Below are 25,071 nucleotides of genomic sequence, written 5' to 3' on the forward strand. Positions count from 1 at the left end.
TTAGTTGAGCATAAAGACAAAAACCTTTTAGTCAAATGTAAGCTGTGTCTTTCTGGTTCGAAGGTCCTATCTACTGCGATAAACAGCAACTCCAATCTGTCGAAGCACCTCCAGAAAGTACATGCCTCGACGAAGCTAGAAGCTAACCCGGTGTCGGTGGACACACTCGAAGTGAGTCAAGCCCCTCCAGCCAAACAACAGCGACTAGATTTTAACCGGACTGTTAGCCAGGGTCAGGGACAGATCAACAAAGCTATTGCACGGTATGTTGTTGAAAACATGCAGCCTGTCTCTACTGTGGAGTCGCCGGCTTTCAGGCAGCTCGGTAGCATGATAACATGTTCAGGCGGCACACAGCAAATGGGACGAAAAACTTTTTCCAACTACTTGGATAAAGAATATTCAAAAACAAATAATATTTGTTTGTTAAAAATAATGGTTAGTTTAGTAGCCACAGTGACATTTCTGTTATATCCTACAACACTAATTTTATGCATTATAAAATGCATTACGTTGTATTGCTAGGAAAAAGGCTGTTTTTTTTTGTTTGTTTGTTTGTTTTTACATTTTTATGGACATACAGTATACAACAGCAGATTTTGCACTTTGAATACACACAGCTTACTTTACATAAGTTGGTGAAATGCAACTCTTATTTTGTGGTTAGGTTGAATATTGCTCATAGATTTCTTTTTTTTTTAATGCATATAATTCATGGTTGTCATTAATAGCAGTTTTTTGGTGCCGAGTTTCTCGAAATTGATTCTGAATAATTCAGATTGCTTTCATTTATTTATTTCAAAATGTTTTGTGTTATGTTGTACATTGTTGATAGTTTTCATACTTAAGCTGTGAAAGGAACATTTTTAAGGGCTCAACACAACAGCTTTTATGATGCAGAAGCCACTTTAGTTTTTGATTCTGAATATATTATTCAGCTTGTTTTGTTATTTATTTCAGAAATCCTTGTGATATATTCAGTTTGTGCTGGTCTGACTTAAACAAAATAGTGTTTAAAAATTACTTTCTATTTAAGTCAGTTTTGTGTCTGTATAGACCATAACGCATAAAATGGCATTAATGGGAACATTAAAGAACGTTCTTTAAAAAAGCAACTAAAAATGCATTACTTTTTGGTGTAAGTAATCAACAAAGTAATTGAGTTACTTTTTGAATGAAGTAACTAGTAACTGTAACTAGTTACTATTTCTTAGTAACTAGCACAACACTGGATTTCAAGCTCCTATCAAAGGCTGCTGAAGTCAAGTGATGGCAGCAAACCAGACACATGAAACACGTCCACGCAAAAATCCACCGAAGTCACCACTGTGACGAGAGACCTTGCAGCTAAAGCTCTTCAAGACCTTGGAGTTACAAACACAGATCTCTCAATTTGAGGGTCACTGTTAATGGTCTACAATCCCACACAAAACCATTTGAGAGCTCTGAATGAAACGCACACACCGTACACAGCACATGTCTCTCAGACGCTCGTCCCTCTGTTACAGAGCATTCCACATGTTTTAATAGAGTAAAACTCAAAGGATGATAAATGAATACGAGAATGACTGAAAGAGGAAGCAATAACAGACATGCTGGAACAAGCATCCGCTCATAATCAAGACTCCCTTCCAACACACTGCAACGTCTCTCCACACATGACCTGTGGCTCCAAATAAACAGAGCACTGTCACTCCACACCTCTCCCATACTCTTTCCCATCATTCTTCCTGCTAAACATCACTCCCTCTGTCCAATTATTCTCCCTGCTCAATTCCTTCACAGTCTGATTCAGACATTTACACAAATATTGGCCGCTGAATGCATATTAATTATGAACCCCAATAAGAATACTTCACTGATAATGAAGGGGAAAAATTTGCTCCTTTTTGAAGTGAGGTTTTAAAGTGGATAGACGAGCGAGGGGTTGAATTTTAAAGCGGAGCAGTGGGGGGATAGAGATGTGGTTTGAAGTTCTTGTTCCAGATGCGAGCGTAAGCGAGGGAGTGATAGATGGTGAGAGGAAAGAGAAGAGAGTGAGCGGTGCACAGAGACTGGGAGAGACACTTTGGGGTCATCTGTACTTTAAATGTGTTAAAAGGAGTACCAGACGCCCTCAGATGAATCTCTCAGTCTGAACTCTTTACACAGGGAATTATAATACCTTCAAATGACTAAAAGCTTATCAGTCTCATTCTGATGGACAATAAATTGAACTTTTATCCCTATAATCTCCATATTAAAGATGTTTGGTGTGGTATAATACACTCTTGAATTCAATTAGGGAGTTTTTGTACAGATTGTTTCATGTCAAGTAAACAGTGACATACTAGGCCTGTGAGACAAGAGATGGGTCCCGCCCACAAATGTTGATGTCATGCACAGGCATTTGTATTGGTGCAATAATTCATGTTACAGCTGTCTAATGTGGATGTACGTGGATATAAATATGAATATAGCTGCAAGCAGCAATTAGGGGGCCAAGCACAACAGAGGTCAAATGAAGAGCTAAAGTGACATGTGGCCAAGTATGGTGACCCATACTTGGAATTAGTGCTCTGCATTTAACCCATCCAAAGTGCACACACACAGCAGTGAACACACACACACACCGTGAACACACCCCCGGAGCAGTGGGCAGCCATTTATGCTGCGGCGCCCTGATGTGTTGCTCTTTAAGCATGCTTCACTTTGTCAGACAGGTTCTATTTAAGTGATTTCTTGATTCAACAGGTCTGGCAGTAATCAGGCCTAGGCAAGGCAAGGCAAGGCAAGGCAAGTTTATTTGTATAGCACATTTCATACACAATGGTAATTCAAAGTGCTTTACATAAAATAAAATAAAAACAATAATCACAACAATAAAACAAGGAATTAAAAAACTTTGAAAATTATAAAAAAAAAAAAAAATTGATTTTAGGTTTAAAATGAATTTAAGAAAACGATTATACATATAATATAGTGCAATCAGTTCGGACTGATGAGATCTCAAAGACAAAGAGATGTCTTTAAAAACATTTTTTGATACAGCTCTTATTTTCTATAAGAAAATTAGGCATTGTTCGATTCGGCATGCTGTTCTGAATCTAGCGAGACCAATTTTTAATTTTTGGCCAAATTGGTCAGAAGTTCTAAGCAGAATTATGTCATTTTTATATCTTTTGACCAGTAGGTGGCACTGCGCCAAAACTACTCATGTGCCCTCAGGTCATGCTTGGTAAAACATGCATCAAGTTTGGTCAGCACTTTACGAGAACGGTTTGGTCTGTCGGAAATTTTTTTATTTCTTTTTTTTTTAACTTTTTGCTAGCATTGTCTGAAGATGATCTGAAGATGACAAACCGCAAAATTGCTAAAATTTGCTACTTTTGGTATGCATTCAACTCAGAATCAAAGGAAAACTAGGAAAAAAAGAGAGGAAAAGAATTGTGCTTCTAGATCTTACAGTTCAAAATTTATTAGCAGAAATAGGAGTGCAAATTTAGTCTATTGGTGGTGCTAGAGAGTTTGAGTTAAATATGCCAAATTTCATAATATTCCCCAAGTGGCTCTACGTGCTGCCATAGACTTCCAGAGCGAAGAAAGCAGAAGCAGAAGCAGAGGCAGAAGAAGAAGAGGAAAACGGATACAATAGGTGCTTAAGCACCTTTGGTGCTTGGAACCTAAATATATATTTAGGAATATATTTAGGTTTTTTTTAGGAACAAAAAAAAAATCACGAATGATGCCTCCAAAGAGCACCAGTTGGTACTTCAAGAAAAAATAATGAAATTAAAGCAATACAATAACGAAATAAATATTTTTTAAAAATTAAAACAATAAAAAGGTAGCATTCTAAAAGTTATAATATTATACAAGGATAATTCTTTTTTTTTCTTTGTAATTATAATACAAATTATAATAAAATATATTTTGTAAAAAGAAAAAAAGAAAAGAAATGATATTCTACCAAGTGAATTTAGAATAAATTTAAAATCATTGCAATGCACAGTATATGAAAGATCAATATTAAAATAAAGAGAAAAAAGTGAATTTAAGGTTAATTTAGAATTATTAAAATGTACAGCATGGAAAAATATTCCTTTTGAATTTGATTAGTTGGGTATTATGGAGTTTATTGCCCCTTTCAAAGTGTTTTTAGAAGTATCTGTACTTTTTCAGCATATTCTCAAAGGATGTTTATTACTTTTTAAATTCCCTTTTATATACAAAAAAATGCAATAACAAATATTGCATGTGTGCAGTTCTTGTCATTTAGAAAGCATAAATCCGGTGAGCTACAGCAGGTGTACCTCTGAAGATTTTAACCAAACAATGAGTGACATAAATGAGAGGGAACTCATTCTACTTCTCCAGAATGAAGCTTTAAGCTAAAAACTGTCCTTCACATCAAAGTAAAGCAGCTGGACTGGCAAAGGCTCCTGAGGTGTCTTTACACCACCTCTCCATCATGTAAGTCAGCATGTGTCTTGTTTTTGGTTCACTGTGCACATGAATCAATAATCAACATTCGAGCAGCTAATACTCTGTTTCCGTGATCGTGATTGAACGCCGTGAGGGGCCCCCCCGCAGTCGCGAGCAACTGAAAAAGCAACACAATAGTCTAAATGACTGGTTTGGGAACTTCCTCTGTTGTGTGTGCAGCTCACACCCCCGCCGCTCGGCTTTGGCACGGCTTCAAGAGACACCGCAAACACATGTGGCAATCAATTCCCACCGCTTTCCACAATCTAATCAGATTTCTTTCCGAGGCATCCATTAATCTCTAAACTGCAGATAGATCAACTGAAATATGATCGCTTCAGCAAACTCTAAAACTGCCTTACGGTAAAGGTTAGATATACGGAGCAGCTTGTGCCTCATTTTGTCTCAGGACACTGTGCTGAGATCTATGGATCAGTGTTGCTATATCAGCTCTGATTCACCGCTCGCTCACCCAGCGCAGCGGGAGTCTGACCATCAGCCAGGCCAGACGTTAGTTCTGCTCTGTGGAGCAGCACTGGGTAATGATGTCCAGACAGGTGAGATCCGTATCAGTAAACTCGTCTTTGACAGACCTAAATGTGAAGCACACAGACTCGGCTGCAGGTGTGGCAGTAGATCAAGAGGCTCACTTTTTTCTACTTCAATTAACTTTACAGGAGCTCAGTGGCGGAGCTGGGATCAAACCGTGTCTTTTTTTGGCTAGATAGCGGCGCTGGAAAAGGCTGCGGGCTGTGATTATCAGGATCTGATATAAGATCTCACAAGGAGTTATAACTCACTGTTAAAGAGCGAGATTGCTAGCAGTGAGGCGTTTTAGCGTAGATGGGGGAACAATGTTAGACCTCCTTGGCCTCAATCTTCACATCATCAGCATATTCTTCTGTATTTGTATCCTTGTAATCAGCATGTCTAATCCTACAGATTCAGTCAGCTGTTCGCAATGTGTCGTTTATCTTTTCTAAAGGTCATTCCTCCACAAACCCTTTAGCCAAACCATGTGGTACATTTTCAAGGTTTATGCTGATGGGCCTGTGGAAGCAAAGCACAATTTTCACCTCATGCGACAAATAAATGATATGTTCTCCCTGTGAGTCTCGGCTATTTACAGAAGATGCTGCGGAAGAGTTTACACTTATTTCCCCTTCATCCTGTCTGACACTGAGGGGAGAATCTCATTTCTGTAACTCCCAAAAACTGTCAAAGGTTACCTGCTCGGTGGGAATGGATATCCCTGTTTAGGAAAACAAAAAGTCTGCAGGGCTGTGAATTGCAAATCTGGTTAAGAATGATGTAGACGGGTTAGATAATGGCTGATAATGACGAGATGTGACTCATTTCTGTCATTATGTGGTCCCTAACATTTTTATTCAGCACGGATGCATTAAATTGAAATTTAGAACTTTCTGTTCATCAAAGAACCCTGAAAAAATGTATCACGATTTCCACAAAAAATGAAGCAGCAACAGCTGTTTTCAACACTGATGATAAGAAATGTTCCTTAAGCACCAAATATTAGATGGCTTTTTGAAGGATTGTGTTACACAAACGTAGATTCAAACATAAAATAGCTATTTTAAATTGCAGTAATATTTCACAATATTATTGTTTAATCAAATAAATGCTGCCTTGATGAGCAACGGAGATTTACAATGTTAAAAACTTGAAATAAAGAAAACTTACCGACCCAAAACATTTTAGCAGTTGTTTGATTTTAATTTTGGTTATGGTTTTTAAATGTGATTATAGTAATTTCATACATTCCTTGTTTTATTGTCATAGTTCAGCACATTAAAACAAAGTCAGAAACTAAATATAAGCATTTACAATAAAGAAACACATTAATTATAATATTAATATGAATTCACTTCTTTTGGCTGAAAAAGTTATAAAATCATTTAATTTAATCATTATATTATTTTATAGTTATTAATATCTTTATATATATTATTTAAATTATTTCATTAAAATTATTATATATTATGTTTTATTAAAATTTTGATCACACTTTATTTTAAGGTCCAGTTTTCACTATTAACAAACCATTAACTACAACTTTTGCCTCAATAAACTCCTAATTTAATGCTTATTAATAGTTAGTAAGGTAGTTGTTAAGTTTAAGTATTGGATTAGGGATATAGAAGCTGGTCATGCAGAAAATGTGCTTTACATCACTAATAAACAGCCAATATCTTAATAATACGCATATAATCGATAATAATATATAATAATAATCGACTCACATAATGATTTGTTCTAAAATCAGTGTTCTAATGGACCAGTGAATCCACCAGCATAGACTTCATGAACATCTGCAGGTCTTTCAGCAGTGATATCAGCAGCCAGGCCTGGGGAAAATTCTAGGAAAAGCTATAAATGTAAACATTTCCTCTTTAAACTGAACTCAAAGCTTTTCAGAGCTGATCTTCTGCTTTTGCTGTCACTGCAAGTGTGTTTGTGCAGAGGAAAGAGATAAGAGAGGCGTGCCACCCACCGCTGCGGTGTCTGCTCGACGACGGACCTCTCTGTTAGTTGGTTTGTTTTTGTCTCTGGTTTGTTAGCTCTGTCCTTGATGTGCTTCGTGCAGAAGCACCCCGGAGCCTCCGCCGCATCAGGTGCCACTCTGATCAAAGGCTGACGCGAATGCCGCGCTCCTCCCTCTCCCTCTCTTACAATTGCTTTTCATTCCTTTCTTCTTATGTCTGTTCATTTGCATCATCCTATTCTCTTAGACACGCACTACGTTTCAGGTCTCATAACTCCCATTTTTACCTTATTTCCCCTACCTTTGTTCACAGACCAATCCTTCTTAAGAGAAATTATTTCCTGAAAGGAAAAACAAATGTGGTGGTGCAAGGCACATGCTGACAGAGGTTATAAAGCTAATGACTACAGGCCTATTCACACCAGGGATGATAACTATAAGAACCATTATAATGTTTTAAATAATCATTCTAAGTCTATGAGAACACAGAGGAATGATATTGTTGGAATTGTTTTCAACATAATTTTTTTCCAGCTTATGAACTATAAAAATATTGACAGCCGATCAGAATCCATTGGACTTTAAGGCCAACTCACACCAAGAACAATAACTGTCAAGTTAACTGCAATGTTAACTATACATCCATGACGCAGTTGTTGTCTGTTGCTTTAAATGCTCAAGCTCTTTAAAGTCAGGTGAATTCTGATTGGCTGTGTGTTTCTATCATTCATTAGCTGCAAAAAATCATTCTGAAAGTGATTCCAATAATATTGTTTCTCGGTGCTGTTATTGTTACAGTTGTGGTGTGGACTCTGCTACTCTTTTAAATGTTGAATGATTTTTTTGTTACATTTATCATTCTTGGTGTGAATGGAACTTCACCCAACCCTGCTTTGTGACACTTTAATAGGGAAAAAGTGTTGTTAAAAACACACTGCACACTACACAATTATCCACAAAAAAAACAATAGGGCACAATGTACTGTATAATTTGAAGGCATTTTTCTGTATTTATTTTTCACCAGTATTTAGAATTTTACACTGCATTGCATTCTGTTTTAGAGTTAACAGCAATGTTTGTAAAATAAATGGATAATGTCCTGCGTAATAATCTGCCAGTACTTTTCTGTTATTTTACAGATTCATTTTTTTTCAGTGAGATGAACATAAATGAAATGCCCGGTGAGTAGTCTTAGAGATGTATATAAAAAATGCATTTACTGGAGAAACCATGCCGTTTTAACTTGCCTCTGCGTGTCTTTACCGGGTGAGCTACCGAGCAAGTTTACTATGTTAGAAAATCCATATACAGTGGGTACGGAAAGTATTCAGACCCCCTTAAATTTTTCACTCTTTGTTATATTGCAGCCATTTGCTAAAATCATTTAAGTTAATTTTTTTTTCCTCATTAATGTACACACAGCACCCCATATTGACAGAAAAACACAGAATTGTTGACATTTTTGCAGATTTATTAAAAAAGAAAAACTGAAATATCACATGGTCCTAAGTATTCAGACCCTTTGCTCAGTATTTAGTAGAAGCACCCTTTTGATCGAATACAGCCATGAGTCTTTTTGGGAAAGACGCACCGTCCTTGACCTCCCAACACACACACACACACACACAAACACACACTCCCAAACTGATCCCTCAGAGACTCCTGCCTCACAAACCCACAGTCCACCGCTGATTTTCATCCCAGACTTTGGGGGGAGGGTAATGTGCCTGGGTCTGCTCTTAAATGCACACCGTGCCTCTGTGCACCTACATTACCACACCATATGATACTGTACGGAGGAGGTAAATGATGTCATCATTCTGACCGCTGCCGCGTCCTTCAGACCAGCTGAACAAACCTGTTTACCTGCTGCTGATGGAGTGGTAATGTTAGATGTCGTCATTCTTTACAACAATAACAAAAAAATGCATTGAGTCCTTATCCAACCTCAACATGCACTACAAGTGATGGTATCCAATGACTCTAACATATATACATGAAACTCCAAAGAGTGTAAAAGACCATCATGGTAATATTATGGTACACTATTATATATGATAGTCAGGTAATCAAAAGTTTAATGTGGTAACATCTAACTCTGCTCACTGGTCTGGTTTTAATTCATGTACTTGGCACTTTTTTACTATGCTAATCAAAAAGTAATAATTCCTATTTTTGATAAACCTCTGTGGTCTGGCAAATTATTCAGTGTGCAAAATAAGACATTTTGAAAAGCTGTTTTTGTCCAGTATATTATTGTAATTTTTAGTGGGTTCCAAAACAATATAACACAGGTTCTGGAGTGGCATCAGGGCAAATGATAACAGAAGTTGAATTTTTAGGTGTACTGTCTCTTTTAGAATGAATTTTTGAATGTATAAATGATCTCTATAGTAGGATCAAAAATATTGCTGCAATATCACAATATATAGACATACAATGGTAAAACCATGATACTTTTTTAAGTAAATATTGAAAGAAGGATCTTCCGTTCACCTTCAGAACACAAATTAAGATATTTTTGAGGATATCAAAAGAGCTTTCTGACCCAGCAACCCAACTGACATGTTCAAGGCCCAGAAAGGTACTAAGGACATCATTAAAATAGTCCATGTGACATCAGTGGCTCCATCGTAATTTTATGAAGCTATGAGAATACTTTTTGTACGCAAAGATGAACAAAGGTTTTATGAGTTTGGAACACCATGATGGTGTGTGTAGTTGATGACAGAATTTGAATTTTTGGGTGAACTATCCCTTTAATAAAGACAGCCTCATCCGCTGTTTTTGCGGCTTTCAGCTGAACAGAATGTAGCCCCTGAACTCACACCCAGCTTGTATCTCAGTCTGACCCATTTGTGCATGAACCACAGTCATGACCCAATGGCTCTGCCAAGGAGTGTCAGAAACCGCACACACATATGACCCATGAGGCCAACTGAGTATTACCAAACAGGAAATACACTCATCAGTTATGGCTAAATATACAGTGAGTGTCTGTCCACCCACAGGTCCAGTGGGTTATTGTAGAGCTCTCACACTGACTTAATGCTCCGTCTATTGATTCTGTTCTCACCCAGAGCCACATTATCATTATCCTTCACCACTGTTAAGACATTAACCTGTCTGGTGTATCATTACAAGAGGCCTCAATGATAATATGCTAGTTTTTATACCATAAAAGAAAGAACATTGCTATGAATATAATGACTGTCTGTGGTTTCTAATTACAGTCATTTTGCTAGAATCAGTCAGTCTCACCAATAAAACAAGTGACTATTAAAGTCGTCACTGGAACATTTATCTTTTACATGGGGCAACAGCTGATTAGGATGAGCATGAGGGATTTAGCGCCCCCTATAGGAAGAGTCTAACAGAAAAAAAACAAGGGAGCCAAGAAACAAAACTAGGAAAAATCTTCACCATCCCTTCCTCTTTGTATTTCCCCTTTGAAAAAAAGAGATGGCTAATAAAATATTTATCATGCCAGGCAACAGTTTGTGTCAAGATGAATACATCTCTGACATTAAAAGCTCAGGAGGTGGAATAGAGAGATGAAACGAGAAAAGAGAGAGTGAAGTATATATGAATTCATTGATGATGCTGAAGCAGTGGGGGTGAGAGAGGTGTTGGGAGGAATATAAGAAATCAATGTAAAGACAGGGAGAAAAGGAAACGAGGGAGAGGCAGAGGAACGCGTGAACTTTAATCATTTAAAGAGGTTAGGAGAAGGTTAAGAGAGTGTGTTCAAAGATTAAATACATTAAATGAAGAGTCTGAGACACAGGAGAACGAGTAGGGGGAAGCCAGAGGTGTAGTAGATTTCCACTGAACACAAAATAAACAACCTCAATTTGACTTTAAAACATAGCAAGTAAGAAGCAGTGCATTATAAAAATATATGTTTGAGCCAACCTTCCAGGTTTGACTTTGAATCCTGATTGGATGACACATGTTCAGAGCAACTGTGATCTCATACTTTATATTAATGCGAAAAGCTGCTATGTAGCTTGGTTACCACAAGCTGCATACATTTAGGACAGGGGTGTCCAGTCCTGGTCCTGGAGAGCCAAAGACCTGCTGAGTTTTACTTGTCCAAACTATGTGGAAGATTCAGGTAATTCTGAAGACCTTGATTATGTTGGTTCAGGTGTGTTCATTTGGGGTTGAAGCTAAACTGTACAAAATAGTGGCCCTCCAGGAGCTGAACTAGACACCCCTAATTTAGGAAAACTAATTATATTACTTGGAGGTTTCAATTTAGATATTCCGCTAAGTATAAGTAACTGTACCAGTTATTAGATTATTAGTAGATAATTAGAAGATGCTAAACATCTGCTAACTTTATTTTGATGGCCCCCCAACAGACATTCTACTGACTATAAGCAACTTTGCAAGTACATGTCAGCTTATTATTAACACCAGCAGTCTACTAAAATTCTAATGTAGATGCAAAATTACTTATAGTGAGTAGAATTTTTTAAGAGGGCTATTGAAATAAAGTGTAACAATTATGAATAACAAATTTGAATAAATAAATACATATATTTATAGTATCTTGGTATATTTTCCATATTTATATTATCTTCTAAAAGCAATAAGCCATGGCCTTGCATTAATTTTTGCTTTATGAAACACCATGTCTTCTAGAACTTTCAGGAATGGTGCCATCATTGTATGTACATTGTAAATTACACAACATGAAACCTTTACATCCTGCCTGCAATAAACAATTTTTTTTTTACAAATGAAAAAAAAAAAGAAGAGAAGTAACACTAGATTAACAGCCTCACAACCACATTAAATGTCTTTCAAATGTTACCGTTTAGAACATTAACTTTGCAGCCCTAAAATGCTAAAAGAAAACGAAAAACAACAAACTGACACTCTAGAAAAATTCAAATTAAACTAAAACTAACAATATCAGAGGGAAAACTAACAAAAATTAAACTAAACTTAAACTGAAAATAATAAAATGTAAATAAAAATGTAAAATAAAAAATGTAGGTAACACTTTAGTATAGGGACCAATTCTCACGATTAACTAGTTGCTTATTAGCATGCCTATTATTAACATATTGGCTGTTTATTAGTACTTATAAAGCACATTATTCTGCATGACCATATTCTAAATCCCTAATCCTACCCAATACCTAAATTTAACAACTACTTTACTAACTATTAAAAAGCAGCAAATTTCAAAGTTAATGGTTTGTTAATAATGAGAAGTGGACCTTTACTTAACTTTACTTTTACTTTTAGTCATTTAGCAGACGCTTTTATCCAAAGCGACTTACAAATAAGAAAAAGTAATTAAAATTAAAAGCTAAAACTCTATAAATACTTTATATATATATATATATACACATTTAAGAAAATTAAATAAATAAAATAAAAATGACAAATGTTCAAAACTAAAACATTTAAATGAAAACAAAAAAATAAAGCTAAAAACAATTCAAAAATATGAAAAGAACAAAAGGTATGAGTATAATAATGATTCTAACATAACACCAAAGAACAACTACATGTGTGTATGTACAGCCACACACATATACATATATAAATACATTAAATATATATATATATATATTATTTCATTTCCATTTTGTATGTTGAAGTACTGAAATAACTCAAAATAAATATATGTTTGAGCCAACCTTCCAGGTTTGACTTTGAATCCTGATTGGATGACACATGTTCAGAGCAACTGTGATCTCATACTTTATATTAATGCGAAAAGCTGCTATGTAGCTTGGTTACCACAAGCTGCATACATTTAGGACAGGGGTGTCCAGTCCTGGTCCTGGAGAGCCAAAGACCTGCTGAGTTTTACTTGTCCAAACTATGTGGAAGATTCAGGTAATTCTGAAGACCTTGATTATGTTGGTTCAGGTGTGTTCATTTGGGGTTGAAGCTAAACTGTACAAAATAGTGGCCCTCCAGGAGCTGAACTAGACACCCCTAATTTAGGAAAACTAATTATATTACTTGGAGGTTTCAATTTAGATATTCCGCTAAGTATAAGTAACTGTACCAGTTATTAGATTATTAGTAGATAATTAGAAGATGCTAAACATCTGCTAACTTTATTTTGATGGCCCCCCAACAGACATTCTACTGACTATAAGCAACTTTGCAAGTACATGTCAGCTTATTATTAACACCAGCAGTCTACTAAAATTCTAATGTAGATGCAAAATTACTTATAGTGAGTAGAATTTTTTAAGAGGGCTATTGAAATAAAGTGTAACAATTATGAATAACAAATTTGAATAAATAAATACATATATTTATAGTATCTTGGTATATTTTCCATATTTATATTATCTTCTAAAAGCAATAAGCCATGGCCTTGCATTAATTTTTGCTTTATGAAACACCATGTCTTCTAGAACTTTCAGGAATGGTGCCATCATTGTATGTACATTGTAAATTACACAACATGAAACCTTTACATCCTGCCTGCAATAAACAATTTTTTTTTTACAAATGAAAAAAAAAAAAAAGAGAAGGAAAACTAGATTAACAGGGTGCCATCATTGTATGTACATTGTAAATTACACAACATGAAACCTTTACATCCTGCCTGCAATAAACAATTTTTTTTTTACAAATGAAAAAAAAAAAGAAGAGAAGTAACACTAGATTAACAGCCTCACAACCACATTAAATGTCTTTCAAATGTTACCGTTTAGCACATTAACTTTGCAGCCCTAAAATGCTAAAAGAAAACGAAAAACAACAAACTGACACTCTAGAAAAATTCAAATTAAACTAAAACTAACAATATCAGAGGGAAAACTAACAAAAATTAAACTAAACTTAAACTGAAAATAATAAAATGTAAATAAAAATGTAAAATAAAAAATGTAGGTAACACTTTAGTATAGGGACCAATTCTCACGATTAACTAGTTGCTTATTAGCATGCCTATTATTAACATATTGGCTGTTTATTAGTACTTATAAAGCACATTATTCTGCATGACCATATTCTAAATCCCTAATCCTACCCAATACCTAAATTTAACAACTACTTTACTAACTATTAAAAAGCAGCAAATTTCAAAGTTAATGGTTTGTTAATAATGAGAAGTGGACCTTTACTTAACTTTACTTTTACTTTTAGTCATTTAGCAGACGCTTTTATCCAAAGCGACTTACAAATAAGAAAAAGTAATTAAAATTAAAAGCTAAAACTCTATAAATACTTATATATATATATATATATATATATACACACACACACACACAGCCGCAACCGCTTCCGCGGTAAACTAAGCTCTTTTTTTATTCATTTAACAAAACTCAAATTGAATTCAGCTGGACACACTTTCCTGTTTATCAAAACAAATGGCCAAGCAAAGCGCACGACACTGACAAGGTATGCGATACAGATAAAATAAGGACATTAAAAATAAAGTGTGACAAAAATTTTATACTTTAAAAATGCTAACTTCAAAACTGATCATGGTAATGTGTTTCAATATTGATAAAAATGTGCATGACTGAAGGCCACATAGACAAATCTATGTTTAGGATCACTGGAGCTGTCCATGGTGCTGAATCATTTGACAAGTAAACCACTAGCAAACAAACACCCTCCTCCCACAGAGATGTGTGTGTGTGTGTGAAGGAGAGGGAGGGAATCACAGAGTAAACATCATTGCACACTGACAATCAGCTCTGTCTCTTGCTGTCTTCATAACATCACCAACATGGCAGATATCAGTGAAGTGAAACTGAAGACCCCAAGGACACAGGGGCAGGTGACACAGCTAAAGGCATCAAACCTTGTGAGTGACAGGCCCTCGGTATAAACTCGTGCCACCTAAAAGCCCTACATCTGAGCCCTGAGCAACACACGATCGCTGCTGCGAGTGAGTCGAGGAAACAAAAGTTCAGCACCCAGCGGGAGACTATTCCAGCTCTGTCTACGGATGCGCTCTCATGCATGCCGTGCTATCTATGCCTACAGCCCTGGCTACACATCCGCCACTGACACTAACACGCTCTAACACACTCAAGAATTGCAGCCTGTCACAATGGGCCATTAACCTCCTATAGGGGAATCCCAAAGACAGAGCGAGGCTGAGCAAGAGGCAGGCCATCACCAGGCTAAGCTAACAGGCTTCCCTCACCGAATGCTGTCTCAGGGGGGATCTCTGAGGCACTGCATTTGGCAAGGGGAGATGGCGCTGCTGGACACAGGGGGCCAATACTGTGAAAATGTGTTTGAAGTGCCTGGAGGCTCTTTTCTGAAGAGCTGTAGAGCAGACCCAATACAGTTTGCAAGTGACAAAGGGTCTGCGGCAAGGTGGATGCGTTGTTGTTCACAAATATGAAAAATGTCTTGCATATAACTGGTTGGGTTAAAAACATAACCCTGGTAAAGATCTCTAAAAAAGTATTGTTTTCTGACGAAATTTAACATGAAATCTAAATGGACACTATTTACTTTTATCGTTTAGTTGTATTGCTTCTTTTTAAGAAATTAATAGTTTATATGCATTTATAATATTACAAAAAAATGACATTTCATATAAATACTATTCTTTGGAACCTTATATTAATAAAAGAATCCTGGAAAAATATTGTGCTTTTGCACAACTGCAGGTCTGTCCTGCCATATAATATTCATAAATATGCAACACTACAGAAGTAAAATGGGTTGTGAATGCTGTTTCATGTTGACTTTAAAGGGATATTTCTGTCATCATTTACTCACACAAGTTGTTCCAAACCGGTATGAATTTATTTCGGCTGTTGAAGACAAAAGAAGATATTTTGAAGAATGTTGGTAACCAAACACTTGGCTACTGACTAATACTATGAAAGTCAATGGCTACCGTCTACTGTTTGGTCACCAACATTCTTCAAAATATCTTCTTTTGTGTTCAGCAGAAAAAAGAAACTCGTACAGGTTTGGAACAAGTGAAAGGTGAGTAAATGATGACAGAATTTTTGGGTGAACTATCCCTTTAAGTAGAAGGGGAGAGGAACAGGACAGCTGAGGTTTTAGGAAAGTGAGGACCTGATATGGGCGTAATTTATGATATCTGAAATTCTGATGACAACCTCCAGTAGAGCCTGGCAGGACATTTGTCTCTGGTTGAAAAGAGAAATGAAGACCATCTCTGTAAGATAGAACAGCTGACAGAACACATTATACCGCACTATTGTTACAGATGCACAATTTCAGCCAACACTGTGTACTACACGTCTGCCAAACGGTCAAACATGAAAACTCCCAACAATGCCTCCAATGCATGCTGTCACATATTTGTAAAAGAAAAATGCAAGAGGAGTGGACAAAGCCATTCAGCCAGTCCTAAAATTCCAAAAAATATCAGTGTAGTTTGTGAAGGAAATTACAAGCTCCCTGCCACATGTTGAATCGAAATGAAAAGTATCAGTAAAAGTATTAGTAAAAAGCATAGCAGTCCAAACTGCAAATATTATGCATCAAAGATTTAATTGCTCTCTAATGACATACACAGGCAGTCTTAGCAATATCTCCCAACAGAGATCCAAGAGGTCCGCTGCATTTTCCCCACCTGTCCAAATGAGCTCTAATGAGGCCAGTGAGATATCAAACCCAGCATGGAACCAAACACATTCCCATGTTTGCTGTTCCAGTTTCACACTTAGGAGAAAAACAGCAGATCAACAAATCAATACTGCCTTCAACACACTACATTTTGGTACCAATTATGTTTCGGAGGCACTTGGAGGGTGTTATTACAGCTGACGTTTTGCTATGGCAAAGCTCGGTAATGTAGTTTGTGGGGTGTGAATAGATGTGAGGAATATAATGTTACGTAAGACACTGAGAGGATGGCAGAAAGGCTTTTGTTATTATGTTGGCTGGCTTTGATCCAGTCAGTCAGGCCTCCCTGATTTTGCCACCTGTTTGAGTGCAGATCTGTCTGAGGTAGGTTAATTAGACGGGCTGGAGCAGCCTCAAGCCGACAGACAGAAAACACACACACATACAGTACACACACATGAAGGCAAAAGTTACTGTCAGGTTCATCCACTCACAAAAACAAACCCACAAATGTACCACACACAGTAAACAGGCCCAGCAGCACCTGTTTGTTTGCTCTGGCACTGCAAGACTAATTTGAGATGCTCACTGTATTTGCATCTGTCTAAGCAGCAGCAGCAGCAGCCGTCTGGCTCTATATCACAGCGTAAGGCGGCGCTGAGAGTTGAGTCATCCTCTAAATCCGAGGATACATCCAAGTATTCTTTTGCCCTTCTGCATAAGTTGTGTGCGACTGTCACTGAGCCCGATGTCCTTGGTCACAGCAGGACCATGGCATCTTGGCACTCGGCTGGGACACACTAATTCAAAGACATCCGAACGCACAAATGTTTTTCTTGCTTATGCTTCCTTTCAAAATAACATTCACAAGGTCAATCAGAGTCAAAACCAGAATGCACAAATGGATTTGCATATATACAAATGTGTATACTGTGCATTATACATAAAGATTCACACATATGGAATGAGACCTTGATAGGGATGGGTGCAGAGAGAAGAAGAAGAAGAAACACGAGTAAGCACATGACCCAGATAGCAAGATGTCAGTAATTTAGTGTTGAATCAAAACGGATTTCAAAATTAAATATTCTGACTGAACTAAAACTGAGCTGAATTGTGGCCTCTGTATGCACACGGATAAACCAATATTGAATAGGTAATTTCATACATTTCTTAATATAATATCAGCAGCATTACAGCTTTTTTTAATGTGAAAAACAGTCAGTTTAGACATTCATGGCCATTTCATACTCTTTCTTAAGAGTCATGTCTATTTTTTTCCCTGCGTTCTGCTCCTTCTTATCAACAGCTGAATTTTTAAATCTATCAAAGTACACTGTACATCGTTTCCACAAAAATATTAAGCCGTTTTCAACATGCTTCTTGAGCAACAAATCATCATATTAGAATGCTTTCTGAAGCATCATGTGACTCATTAAAACTGGAATAATGGCTGCTGAAAATTTAGCTTTGCATCACAGGAATAAATTAGCCTACATTATGATACATATAATATATTTCATTAGAAAACAGTTAGTGTAAATTGTAAGAATATTTCAGAATATTCAGAAGTTTTTTTTATCTAATAACTGCAGCCATGTAGTGCTGTGTTCGATACGACGATGTATCGTCACAGAGATTTGACGATACGAGTAACGATACAGGGACATTTTATTGCATCATATTGTGGCACATGTGCAGCAGTGGACCGTGCTTGATTTAAATACAAGAACAACGTTTAAAATGGAGTAGAAAAGTGTGAGGTTTCTAAAAAATTATGAATAGCGCATAATATATAGGCAAGGCTACAACAAGGTTTAATCTGGCCGCAGAGGAACACAACTGGGTTGCCTGATATAAAGAGACATAATCCCCGAAACAGAGCTTTCCACTTGCGCGATACGGAAATATCTGCTAAGTGTGTTACTTATCTTTGTCAACCTGGCAACCATGTGCACGCGCTCTCTCTCCACTGTGGATAAACGCGCTTGCTTTCTGAAAACACTGGTAAGCTTGCAGTTTCTCCACTTCAAGTCTATTCTCAGAAATGTGTAATTCATCAAGTGTTCATTTATGAGAGCGAGAGAGAGAGGCTGTGTATGTATGAATTACCACCGTTTTGCCGCGTTTCTCTATTACCAGTGAATTTGTGGCTTTAATTCCTGTAGAAACAATGATGTTACCAGCTCCTTGTTGAGAAAGATAATGTAGCTCTTGAGCAATTAAGCTATTTAGTTGATAAAACTGCGGGGCAGCGCTAAAAAGTTTGTTCCTGAATGTCTGAGTGCGGCCGCAACGTGATCTGTGTGAGTGACAGCGTGTGTGTGCGTTAGATACAGAAGACAGCGCATTAGTTTAGAACTCTTCGAATTTTTATTTTTTAAACATAGAGAGTTCGGTAATTTGTGCAATGATAACCTACCAGCAATGTAAATATGATTTTTTAATATTAGAATAAGTACATTACAATATAAATTTATTAGAACGAGTACATTATTATTTATGGGCTTAAAAACAAGATGCAAACAATCAGAATATTGTACCTGGTGGGGAGTGCCCAATGTAAATATAAAACATATGCCATTACCTATAGGCTATTGTACTGTGGTACAGTTATGGAGGCCCTTCATAATGCAGAGGTCAACTGCCTGCTCTGCCAATAGTTAGAAATGGCACTATAGTGTAAAGTGTTTAATAAACAGCTGTTTTACTCAATTCTGCTGAGGTGAAATTCAGTGCAGTCCTGTATCGTGATATGTATCGTATCGTGGCCTCTGTATCGTGATACGTTTAGTATTGTGACATTGCTGGTGATACACAGCCCTAGCAGCCAGGGTGCAATACATAAATAAATTCATTAAAAAAATAAAAGAGTTAATTTCTTCACTGAATGCACTATTTACTCTGAAAATATGTGGTTTCAGCTTTAGTGTTAGTTAGTGCAATTAAAATTGTGTTTTCCAGCTAATTTTCAGTAAATTATTTCTTAAAACTACATTATTCAATAACATTTAAGCAATACAGATTATGCAAATGAAATTAATATTACTGTGTTTAGAACGTAATTGAAAAAGAGGTGGTATTGATTCAATCAATATTGATTTAACGTTGAGGATGTGAAACTAAGCACTCAACCCAGCTGAGAGCAGGAATGTAGTCATGTAACAGAGAGATACGAAGCTCTCAGAGATTTAGCTTGAGAGAGAGAGAGAGAGAGAATACACAAAAAAAGAAACAGGTGCAGCTGGTGGGAAACAAGAGACAGGGGAAGGAAGAAAGACATTAAGAAAGCCATCTCTCAAAGACAGCAAGGATCCAAAGCACAAGGAGGTTCAGAGACACGTACAGTGAGATAATGTGTGCCGGCACTGTGTTCAGTCAGAACCGAGCCTGAAGTTATAGCAACAGAGCAGAGGAAAACAGAAACCCTTGGACAGACGGAACAGATCAGAACATCACTGATGCTCCTCTCCTCTCAAGCTCCGTTCCTTTGATCTTGATGTCCAAAGAAAACATCTCAATGCTGTAGAAATATCACGCTCAACTGGGATTATGACTAAAACCCAAGAGATTCAGCTCAAATTTAGATTAAAACAACATCAGACCAGTTCTTACTGGAATATTCCTCACATTTTCAACAGGAGATAATGTTCTTCAGGTCCAATTAATGCAACGCAAGACAGTCTTCTCTTGTGTTGGCTATGAGGCATTTCTCATTAACAGTATATGCTCAGTGAGGAGTGCCGCTCAGTGTACTATAACAACTAACATACACTCTCTCTTAACACTCCATCAAACCCCATCTGACACATCTTTAAATTTTGAAAAGTTACAGACAGTCCCAGAGCCCCATACAGAGAGACTGGAGAAGTTAAGAGATATGAGAGCAGTCATTCTCCATGAGATGAGCGCTGGTGATCCATCACAAATACTGTCATCTTGTGCTCACGTTACATTTACTCATCATCCAAACCCGTATGACTTTCTTTACTCCATGGAACTCAGAGAGAGACATTTTGCAGAATGTTGATGCTGCTTTTCCTTTACACAACCAAAATATATGGTGATCACTGTTGTCAAGCTCCACAAATGCCAATAAAAAGTACCATAAGGGTATTTTGAAAGTAGTCCATACACCGTAAATAAATAAATAAATATATTATAATTTGAAAAACAAAAGACTTTCTTTCTCGTGTTTTCTTATTAGTTAGGTAAATCTGAGTTTTATGTTGCTGATAAATGAATGTCTATTGCATTATTTTCATGTCATGTATGTTATCATGATTGTGTTCTGTATTTGTGTCATTACTTGTTAGGTATATTAATATTATATCAGTTAATGAAATAAAAAAGTTTTACTTTAAGTTTAAGTTCAATCCATAAAACCTAAAATGTTGCTATCCGAAATTTACAGTAACGTTCTGGCAACCACAGCTTCTGTTTTTTTTTGTTTTTACTGTAATAATTATTCTTTTTATTAATTTTTTTTTACAGTGTATGACTCATCCACTATACTATATAGGTCTGTCATATTGTATCAGTATACCTGGAATACAGTGCACTTGTGGTATGAACATTTATGACACTTTTTTGGGGGTGTGAACTATCCCTTTAAAATCAAAAATGTGCTCCGGACAAGCAGACAGCTGTATGGATACCTCATAATGAGCTTTGATTATATTGCCTGTGGTACTGCCTCTGTCCTTAATGAGGATGACAAACACCAGCCAACTATTTACTTGACCATGGGTTGAACATCTCCCAACACTCATCTCCACTCACACACACACAGCCCAGCAATCAGGTCATTAAAACACTCAGAAGATGCCAGCAAAGGACACAGGCAGACACACAAAGGCTCTCAACCGCTGTTTTGCTGTACAAACAACAGCCAATTAGGCAAAGACGCAGATGAGTAGAGTGGATAGAGAGAGAAGAGATGAAACAATGATGGAGGGAGAAGAAAAAGACATGACTGAGAAATGAGTCACACTGGGAATATTGCACTAGTGGTCAAGTCCCAACTAACTATTAGTCTGAGCCTCAGATGACACATGAGAATACATGGTTTATGTATACTGCACAAAAAATATCAAAAGCTTTTTAAATTTTTGATGTATTTTTTTTTTATAATGTTTTTCAAAAACGTCTATTATGCTCACCATTTAAATTCCATTTATGTTCGCTGTTTTCTATTTAAATATATTTTAAGATTTAATTTATTCCTGTGATGCCAAAGCTGCATTGATTTTCATCATCATTACTCCAGTCTTCAGGGTCACATGATCCTTCAGAAATCATTCTAATATGCTGATTTACTGCTCAAGAAACATTTCTTCTTATCACGGTTGAAAACAGTTTGCAAAAATATTTTTCAGGATTCTTTGATGAATAGAAAATTCAACAGAACCGCATTTATTTAAAACTTTTTTTATAACAATGTTTTAAAGTTCTGATAACCTTAATGCAATTCATTGCTGACTAAAAACATTAATTTCCTTATAAAGCAAGACCATACTAATCTTAGACTTAAAATAAATGGTAGTGTATATAGCCAAGTTATATTATATATTATTATTTATTTATTCTTCATTACATTAATTATTAATTTAAAAAACATTAAATTAAATTCTAATTATTTGTAACAAAATGTCTTATATTACACTTTAATCATCTATACAGAATAAGTCATTAGAGTAACTGATTATATATTAATTTAAAGGTTAGAACATCATTAATCTCAGCACAACTAAACAATTAACTTTTTTAATTAATCAGTAAACTTTTTCAGCTGAAATCAAATCCTAGGAACCCCTGCTCTCTGGGTTTAAAAGCAGACACAAACATAGACTACTACACACACATTGACGCACTCAGTGCATGCCCTCTGAGGGCACAGGTGTGTATGTGTGTGTGTGAGGTGTGAGAGGTGTGTACAGTGACAGATGGAGAGGGGCTGGTGGGGACAGACCACAGGAGCAGGATGGACTGAGCAGCTCGGCTGACTCAAACAGCAGAGACGCTGTGGGGCACGGAGCTTTTCCCTCACACCTACAGGACGCCAAAGCGCTCTCAGCCAATCAGAGAGCAGGTGAGAGGGGGGAGGGACAGGAGACAAGGTGGAAATATATTAGGGGCTACATGGCAACAGCCTCATAACAGATCCCCTCTCAACGTGAGACAGAGAGAGTGAGAATGAGAGCCAGGCAAGAAAATAGAAATGAGAGAGGGAAAGAAAAAAGAAAGCAAGAGGAAACCAAAGAAAGAGGTTGTGAGAGAGAGGTGCGTCTGAGGAAGAGGACTAGGTCATGGCAGTGCTGAATGCTTGAGGATCTCTCTGATCACCATGTGGCTCTGAATTATTCACCCCGCAGGTTAAAAGAGTAAGCGTCCATTTGCTGTGGACTCCATCTTCACATTCAGTGACAGCTGTAACGTACCACGGAGAGAGAAATTGTGTTGAAAATAGAACAGCAAAAGTGCAAAACGAACAGGAAAAGTGTGAAAAAGAATTAAACGTGCTAGACACGCACAGGGAAAGAGAAGAAGCAGGAGGGAAAGAATCCAGGATGAAGTAGGTTCATCAATTAAAACTGCATGAACTCCTGACCAGTGGCGGCTCGTCGGGGGAGGCAGCGGAGGCACAGCCTCCCCATAATTATGAGGTGAAAATGGGAGGAGGATGATTTAATGTTAATAAAATTCACAATTCATTTTAGTTCATGTCTCAGAATGTGTATTTTTTGTTTGTAATTTCACAGTTGTAATACCATAACGTGAAAGCGCCCCTTTTCTATCGCGAATGTGCCGAATCTGCTGATGTAATTGCAACCGCTAATGATAGAGAAGGGGAGGGGGAGGCTGGGGGAGCACGGAGCTCTTGTGCCTCCGTTGGTAAAAAAAAATTAGCCAATCAGCATCGAGTGTTCACTTTCAGCGCTGAGGAGTGTTGAGAAAAGAAACCTCGCAAGGGAGGCTAGCCTCCCTTCTCATATCAACCAATCATCACAGAGACGCAAATTACATGATATTAGTTTGAACGTCTCCTGCTGCACTGATAATGTACCAAGTACTTATGAGTAGCGATACTGAATATTTGATCGCCAACAGATTTACCAAACTGTCATTCAAACAGTATATATACAAATTTAGGGAAACCAGCCTAAACTGGATATAAGCTACAGCAGTCGGCTTAATTAAATGATGCAACAGGCAGCTCTCTTTTAACACAGACTTTTAAGAAGGGTTGGATGTTTGCTTCAAGTGATAGTCCAGGTAAGTGCAATTATATTATTTTGCTGTATGTATGTCGTTTTCTTTATGTTTTCTGACTAAAAGCAACCAAAAAGCCATTTTAAAGTAGTTAAGCAAATAATAATAATCGGCAGGGATCCCAGACCAATACAATTAGTGTGCCACCTCTATTTTAAAACCCACGAGCCGCCACTGCTCCTGACCTTCCTTTGACTTCTCACCATGTAGCAGTACATGAATGTGAGAGACCAGAGGGCCGCTGGGGAACCAACCCAACACATTCAAACACATCTGGAGATGTTCAAGGAATAGTGAACCCTCATATCATTCCATAAAATGAATGCAGGCAAGCTGTCAAAAAATCTCACCCTCTGTGGTACCTTTCAAATCTTATTTGTGCTTCAGCATATTATGATTGGACTGGGGGTCGACCGATTATCAGCCTGGCAGATTATCCACACAGATATTAAGCATTTTTATGGTTATCGTTCATTTTCAAAACCGTTTTGCCAATAATTTTTTTTTAAAGCATTTAAAGAAAGTTTTTGTCAGAGCCCTTGTTATTCTTAATTTTGACATACATTTTCATTTTTACACCAGACATACATATCGGTACAAAATATCGGTTATCGGTCTACTTGATCAATAATAATTGGTATTGGCATCGGCCCTGAAAACCACATATCGGTCGACCCCTAGATTGGACAAACCTGAAGCAGTGAGTAAGATTTTCAGTGAATAACAACTTCAACTTCTATCTGTTTCTGCACACAAAGTTATTAGAATACAAGGAAATAACACAAATAAAGTGAAACTGAAAATGAAATGGAAAAGTGACAGTGAGATTAAATTTAGATGTGCTCATGTTATTTCTTTTTACAAGTTTTTACAATGTTGCACATTATAACCAATCACATGTGATTCTTTTCAATTTATGAACGCAACAGTCAATCAGAGGCCAGAGTTTTGATCAGTGCTTGCTGACTGAATTCTGCACTCTCGTGAATTCTCTCATCATAAACAACAAAGTTCAGATGTACATATGCTACAAGTGTAGACAGCTTAATTGAATATAACGGGAGATTTCTTCCTTTTTTTTGAGAGTGCTTAAATTTGCGCTAGACTGAAATAATAATGTAGATATTGTTCTTTGATCATGTAAATGTTCTTTGCTTGCTTTCTCTATATAATTTATTCACTTAGTTACTAATTGGTAACTAACAATGTTTTTATGAAATTACAATTAATATTTCATGACATGACACCAATATCTGTTATTCACATAAAAAGACAGCTT

At 36.8% G+C, this 25,071-nt stretch overlaps 1 long non-coding RNA gene across 1 annotated transcript; it reads right to left on the minus strand.

Annotated features, from left to right (window-relative positions):
* Positions 1-985: 985 nt before the first annotated feature.
* Positions 986-23,192, minus strand: LOC107601118 (uncharacterized). The gene is made up of 3 exons (XR_001610891.1): positions 23,131-23,192; positions 13,883-13,888; positions 986-996 (listed from the first exon to the last, which is right to left on the minus strand). It is a non-coding gene; the product is annotated as an uncharacterized lncRNA (long non-coding RNA).
* Positions 23,193-25,071: the final 1,879 nt, after the last annotated feature.

This window comes from Sinocyclocheilus grahami, unplaced genomic scaffold (genome assembly GCF_001515645.1).
Source record: "Sinocyclocheilus grahami isolate Dianchi unplaced genomic scaffold, SAMN03320097.WGS_v1.1 scaffold299.1, whole genome shotgun sequence".
Classification (NCBI taxonomy): Eukaryota; Metazoa; Chordata; class Actinopteri; order Cypriniformes; family Cyprinidae; genus Sinocyclocheilus; species Sinocyclocheilus grahami.